Source organism: Octopus bimaculoides, chromosome 12 (assembly GCF_001194135.2).
Source record: "Octopus bimaculoides isolate UCB-OBI-ISO-001 chromosome 12, ASM119413v2, whole genome shotgun sequence".
NCBI lineage: Eukaryota > Metazoa > Mollusca > Cephalopoda > Octopoda > Octopodidae > Octopus > Octopus bimaculoides.
In genome coordinates, this window is record NC_068992.1 from 60,418,965 (window position 1) to 60,424,949 (window position 5,985).

The 5,985-nt window shown below is 35.5% G+C and overlaps 1 long non-coding RNA gene across 1 annotated transcript in view; it reads right to left on the bottom strand.

Annotated features, from left to right (window-relative positions):
• Positions 1-3,521: 3,521 nt before the first annotated feature.
• LOC128249171 (uncharacterized) overlaps positions 3,522-5,985 on the bottom strand; it is a 97,424-nt gene continuing 94,960 nt past the window's right edge. The window contains exon 2 of the long non-coding RNA XR_008265267.1: positions 3,522-3,751. This is a non-coding gene — a long non-coding RNA (uncharacterized LOC128249171). The remainder of the gene's footprint in view (positions 3,752-5,985) is intronic.

Consider the following 5,985-nt stretch of genomic DNA (forward strand, 5'->3'; position numbering starts at 1 on the left):
GCATTGTCAAAACTTATTGTTTCACCGACTAATCGACATGAATTCGTTACACTTGTTACCATATTTCTGTTGGAATTCGTTGCTATTGTTTCAATAAATTTTTTAAATAATGAAGAATTTAGAATAATGTAATGAGGAATTAAGTAGAACATACCATTAATGAATTAAACATTAAGTTTCAATGAATAGTTACAATTTATATCTCAGAAGCAGAAGCGCTCTTAAGCGGTTGAGTATCAAAAACGGTGATAAATTTTATTACATGTAGTCTTATATAACTTATATATGTGTTAAACAGTGAATTCTTGGGTTATGTTGTAGAACATTAGATAATTTGAGGGTTGAATCTTTCGTACACCGCCAAAACATCGTCCAAGAACTGTCCTATTGTACCTTTTTATAAATGTACAGTCGTCATATATGTCGTTTTTTGTTGTTGATGCTGGGATCCAGGGCAACCCTAATCAAAACAACTTTATCATCAAAACAATTCCAACGAATTGCTTTGGGTTTTGTTGGATTACATTCTCTAGTGTATGTTTTTTAAAAGCAGCAGTGGTATATGTGTGCCTGTGTGTGTGTATCTGTGCGCGTGTGTCTGTGTGTATATATGTCAGTGTGTATTTTTGCGTTTGTATTTGTTCACACGCAGATACACGCGCATAGATACACACGCACATACACAAACATACATACGACAGGTCGCCTCCACACGCTTTCCGTTTAGAAAGTTCACTGTGGGCCGGGAATGTATTGGGTTGTCCGGAAAGTTCGTGCCGATTTATAGTAGCTTACCTTTCGACTTATTTTAGAACATGGTTGTGTCCATTAAATAGGATTTGACTACACCTCCATTTAGAGCACAGTTTAAGTTATCTTTTCGTGGAAGAAGGTTTATGTTCCTATAACCTGTGCTAATTCTGTAACCCTTTAAAATGGAAGATAAGAAAGTTCATTTTCGGCACTTGATGCTTTTCCGTAAAAGGAAAAATGCCTCACAAACAACCAAAGAAATATGCGCAGTTTACGGTGATGCTTCTTTATCTGAAAGAACTGTACGGAAGTGGTTCACAAGGTTCCGAGTTGGTGATTGTAGCCTTATTGATAAAGAGCGATCAGGCAGACCATCCACTACAGATGATTACCAATCAAGTCATTAATCGAGAATAACCCACATTGCACAACTCGAGAATTGGCAGAAAGCCTCAACCCATCAAAATCCGTCGTACATGAGAACCTGGTAATGCTTGAGTACACAAATCACTACGATGTTTGGGTACCACATGAGTTGAGTGAGAAGAACTTTTTGGTTCGTATTTCCATCTGTGATACGATACCGAAATGGATTATCTACCAAAATGTAAGGTTCAGATAAAGTGATCCTGGAGTAAGCGACATGAGCTACCCTTAGCCACTCCAAAACGAGTCTTCACCCTACAAAAAGTCATGCTTTGTGTCTGATGGGATTATAAAGGAATTCTCTACTATGAGCTTCTCCTAAGTAACCAGACAATTAATTCTGTGAAATACTGCACACAATTGGACGAATTGAAAGCAGCATTTCAAGAGAAACGTCCAGAATTGGCCAACAGGAAGAGTGTTGCTTTCCATGATAATGCAAGACTGCACATTTCTTTGGGAACCAGACAAAAATTGCTGCAGCTCAGCTGGGATGTGTTACCCCACACTCCATATTCACCAGATATTGCTCTTTCGGATTTCTACTTATTTAGGTCTCTGCAGAATAGTCTTAATGGTAAAAATTTCAATTCCTTGGATGACGTAAAAAGATACCTTGATGAATTCTTTGCCATGAAACCACCTTAATTCTGGGAAGAGGGTATTTTCAAGTTAAAGGAAAGAAAGATGGAGACGCATTGTGCAGCAAAATGTGCATATTTGATTGATTAAAAATGTAATGGCAAGTATTTATTGACCTTTTTCTTTCCTTTAAAAATCGGCACGAACTTTCCGGACAACCCAAAGTAGAAAACACTTGAACACGTAGCCTATCATGGATGTTGTCGTCATTACTTCAAACCTATCGTCGAAGACATTTCAACTATGACTAACCATCCTGTATTATGTTGAGATTTAACGTCTATAGGACAACGTTATCGAATATCCCCTTGACGGAATCGGATAAGGATTCTCACATATACTAACAAGCAAAAGCAGCCAGATGGCAAAATCTTTAAATTAGGTCCTTCTCCAAAATGTCCTGCCTTGTATCTATAGTAGAAAGGATTATTTCACTGATATTAGCCGCGAGCTGACAAATTCGTTAAACAGCCGAATAAATTGCTTCGTTGCATCTCTTCTGGTTCCTTACGTTCTGAGTTCATACTTTGTCCGAGATCGATACTTTGTCCGAGATCGATACTTTGTCCGAGATCGATACTTTGTCCGAGGTCGATACTTTGTCCGAAATCGATACTTTGTCCGAGATCGATACTTTGTCCTTCATTCTTTCAGGGTCAATAAGATTAAGTATGGGTTAAGAACTGGGGTCGATGTAATCGACTACCTCCTTTCCAGTTGTTGGCCTTCTACCAACATTTGAATCTCTTACTTTATCAAACAATGATGATGAAGAAGTGCTTGAATGTCTAAGAAAGGCTTTGTGATATCTTGTGGTGTCCTCATTATGTCCTGTGTTTAATAAGGTTACCGTTGTAAAACGTCTATTTCTATTGTTCTGTGGGGTGGGAGTCAATACAATTGCATCCATTTTTAGGTTCTACCCCATAGAAAGTTTGTAAGTTCGCGCAAATGTCATAAAATAGTATTTCACTAAATACAAGTTCAATCACCGAATGCGAATTCAAACGCATGGTCATGTGTCGAATGTTTTTTTTCTACCAAGTTCAAACGGTCTAAGTCGACCAATGGTTAAAGATGCAACAGCAGCAACAAAATTAACACAACTACTATATCTACACCACCAGCACCACTCTCTTACAGCGAGAGAGATAAAGGGAGTGAGAGAGAGAGAGAGAGGGAAGGAGAGCGACAAAGAAAGAGAGAGAGACAGAGACAGAGGTTATAATTTGTCAAAACGATTGACCTAAACACATTCCTTCTCATCCACAGAGATATACTCACACATGTAAACAGAGAAAGAGAGAGGAAGAGAGAGAAGGGAGAGAGTGAGTGAGATGGAGAAGGAAAGAGAGACAACGAGAGGTAGAAAGAAAGAGAGGAGAGAAGGAGAGAGAAAGAGAGAGGGAAAAAGTAGAGCAAAGAGCTAGATACATTACACATACATATATAACTACATGTCTCTTTCACACACAGATAAATGCACTCCTAGGGAGAAAGAGAGAGAGAGAGAGAGAGAGAGAGAGAGAGAGTGAGTGACTCAGCGACGTCAAATAAGCGGCGCCAAAACAATTTTACTAAAAGCTCTCGTACTCATTGTGTGTAGGTATTTAATTTTGATTTAACCTTTCACATCGGGTAATCGCCAATAACCGAATAATCGAAAGTATATCGTTAGACAGAAATCAAGACTAATCAAATATGTATATTGTACCGTTTAATAAAAACAAAAAAAAATTAAATGTGAATATTTCACAATTTTTTTAGTAAAATGACATATTCAAAATTAATTAATATACTTCAAGAGTTAAAACTATTAACTTGAAAATTAATTTAAAGTAGATAAAGTAACAAAATAATGACATTATCAATGTACGGTTACTCTGTCTTGAAATGGTTATTGAAGTTTTTCCGTATTATCACTGATTATCTGAAATAAAAGGAAAGTTAATTATTAATATGAAATCGCAATTCATTAAAGTTTTTTTTTTGAATTTTTAATTAAAATGTATTTCAAACATAAGCACATTTTAAAAATTTGCAATTCGAATATTTTTGAAATCGATTTAAAAATTATAAAAGCTTTATTTAATATAATAATGATGGCAGTCGTAAAAGACAGCTTAAACAGGACATAATTCTGTCGGTAGAATAGAAGAGTGGAGCTTGAAGTCCTGTCGGTGGAATAGCAGGAGTAATAAATCGGGTTATAGTATATTGATTAGACGTTAATAGAGTCATCTAATCAACTATCCACCCATTTAATTTAGTAACTAGCCAGCCAACCACCCGACCAAACATGCTCCTATATGACCAATTACCAACCCATCTATCTGTCTTAGCAGCCATAAAGAAAAAGTAAAGAAAAGTACAAGTCATTGTCTATCTAGTTAATATTATGAATGCAGGCATGATTGTATGGTTAAAGAGATCACTTCGAAACTACCTGGCATCAGGATCGATCCCAGTTAGCAGCAACTTGAGTAAGTGTCAATCAGTCTGACGAAATCACAGATTGGCGAATTTTCCATGTCACTATCATGCTCTTCATTGTAAAATAATATGATGCTCTACATAAATGTAATGAGTGAGCATTCAATTAGTGTTTGCTTTTATACATTACTATACATAGAAATAATTATTTGTATAGAGACTTGGAAACAGCGACTGCAATCAGTCAAAGACTCCGCATACCGGATGTCAGTAGGTTTCAGGGATCATCAGGAGAAAATTAGGAGCCTTCCCTTCGACGGTTTTACGGCGTACTGGTCCCCTCACTGATGTGAGGCCACACCTACTCTTTCGACTGATTAGTATTCACCCTTAAATCCATTTTAGGGTCATCACATCTCCAGCAAGGTTCCATTATTCCTTTTCAGCCATATCTAATGCTTGGTTCTGTCAAATGTTGCCAAGATGTCTTTCGAGATGGCGTTTGCTTGACGATGTTTAACATCAAATGAAAGCAGCTACCGATTCCTTCTGATCCCAATAAAACCCCTACATGTCACTTCTACAGAAAAGTGGACTGCACACCATCCAACACCTGTACAGTCTTCCATCAGCGACTCATAACGCTCGTCTTCCCTAACCTGAGTTTACTAGCATATGTACGTACGTACGTGCGTACGTACGTACGTACGTATGTATGTATGCATGTCTGTATGTATGTGTGTGTGTATGTATGTATGTATGTATGCATGCATGCATGTATGTATCTTTGTATGTATGTATATATGTGTACGTATGTATGTATGTATGAATGTGTGTGCATGTATGAATGTGTGTATGTATGTATTATGTATGTATGCATGTATGTAGATAGGTATGTAAGTAGGTACATACACACACACATATATATACATATATGAGCATTATGAGCATTATATATGTAGGCAAAGATGTAGGTATGTACATATATGTATGAATATATGCATATGTTTATATATTATTTATATTATATATATATATATATACATGTATTTAGAATTGAACTTGGTGTGAAAGAATGTAGAATCTATTTGAATTGCTCGTCTGCATTAGCTTTACAACTAATTCCGTTCGGCAATCAATGCTCAATAAGTTGGCCTTTATACCTAAACTTCAAAAAGAAGAAAAAAAAATTAAATACAACAATAATTCAAACATTGTTAATATGTCTAATGTTACGTTTTGCTATGAAAGGTTTGAAAAATATCCTATATAAAATCACAATGCAAAAAAATTAATGATTTATAACCGTCTTTGTAAGATTGAACATCGTTTTAATCATAAGATAATAGGAGAACACATAATTAAAACTGTAAATAGCTTTCATTTGTTGTATAGACGTTAATTGATATTACTGTAAAGATAATGCAAGAGATGTTAGGCGCTATCAATATCTGATATACTTCGTTAACTTAAACATGTTTTAATGATAAAGTATTGATGCTGAAGTTACATTTCGCTTCACAACGTAGTCTTCATTTGCATTTGACAGGATATAATCACCAAACAGAAGCTTCCGACTTAAAATTATATACTATACTATACTTATAGATCGATATATAAATTTTGTTAAGGAAAAGTAATTTGTCTGGTTGAATTTAAACAACACTGTTCTAAATACAATACATACATATGTATATATATATATATATATATATATATATGTGTGTGTGT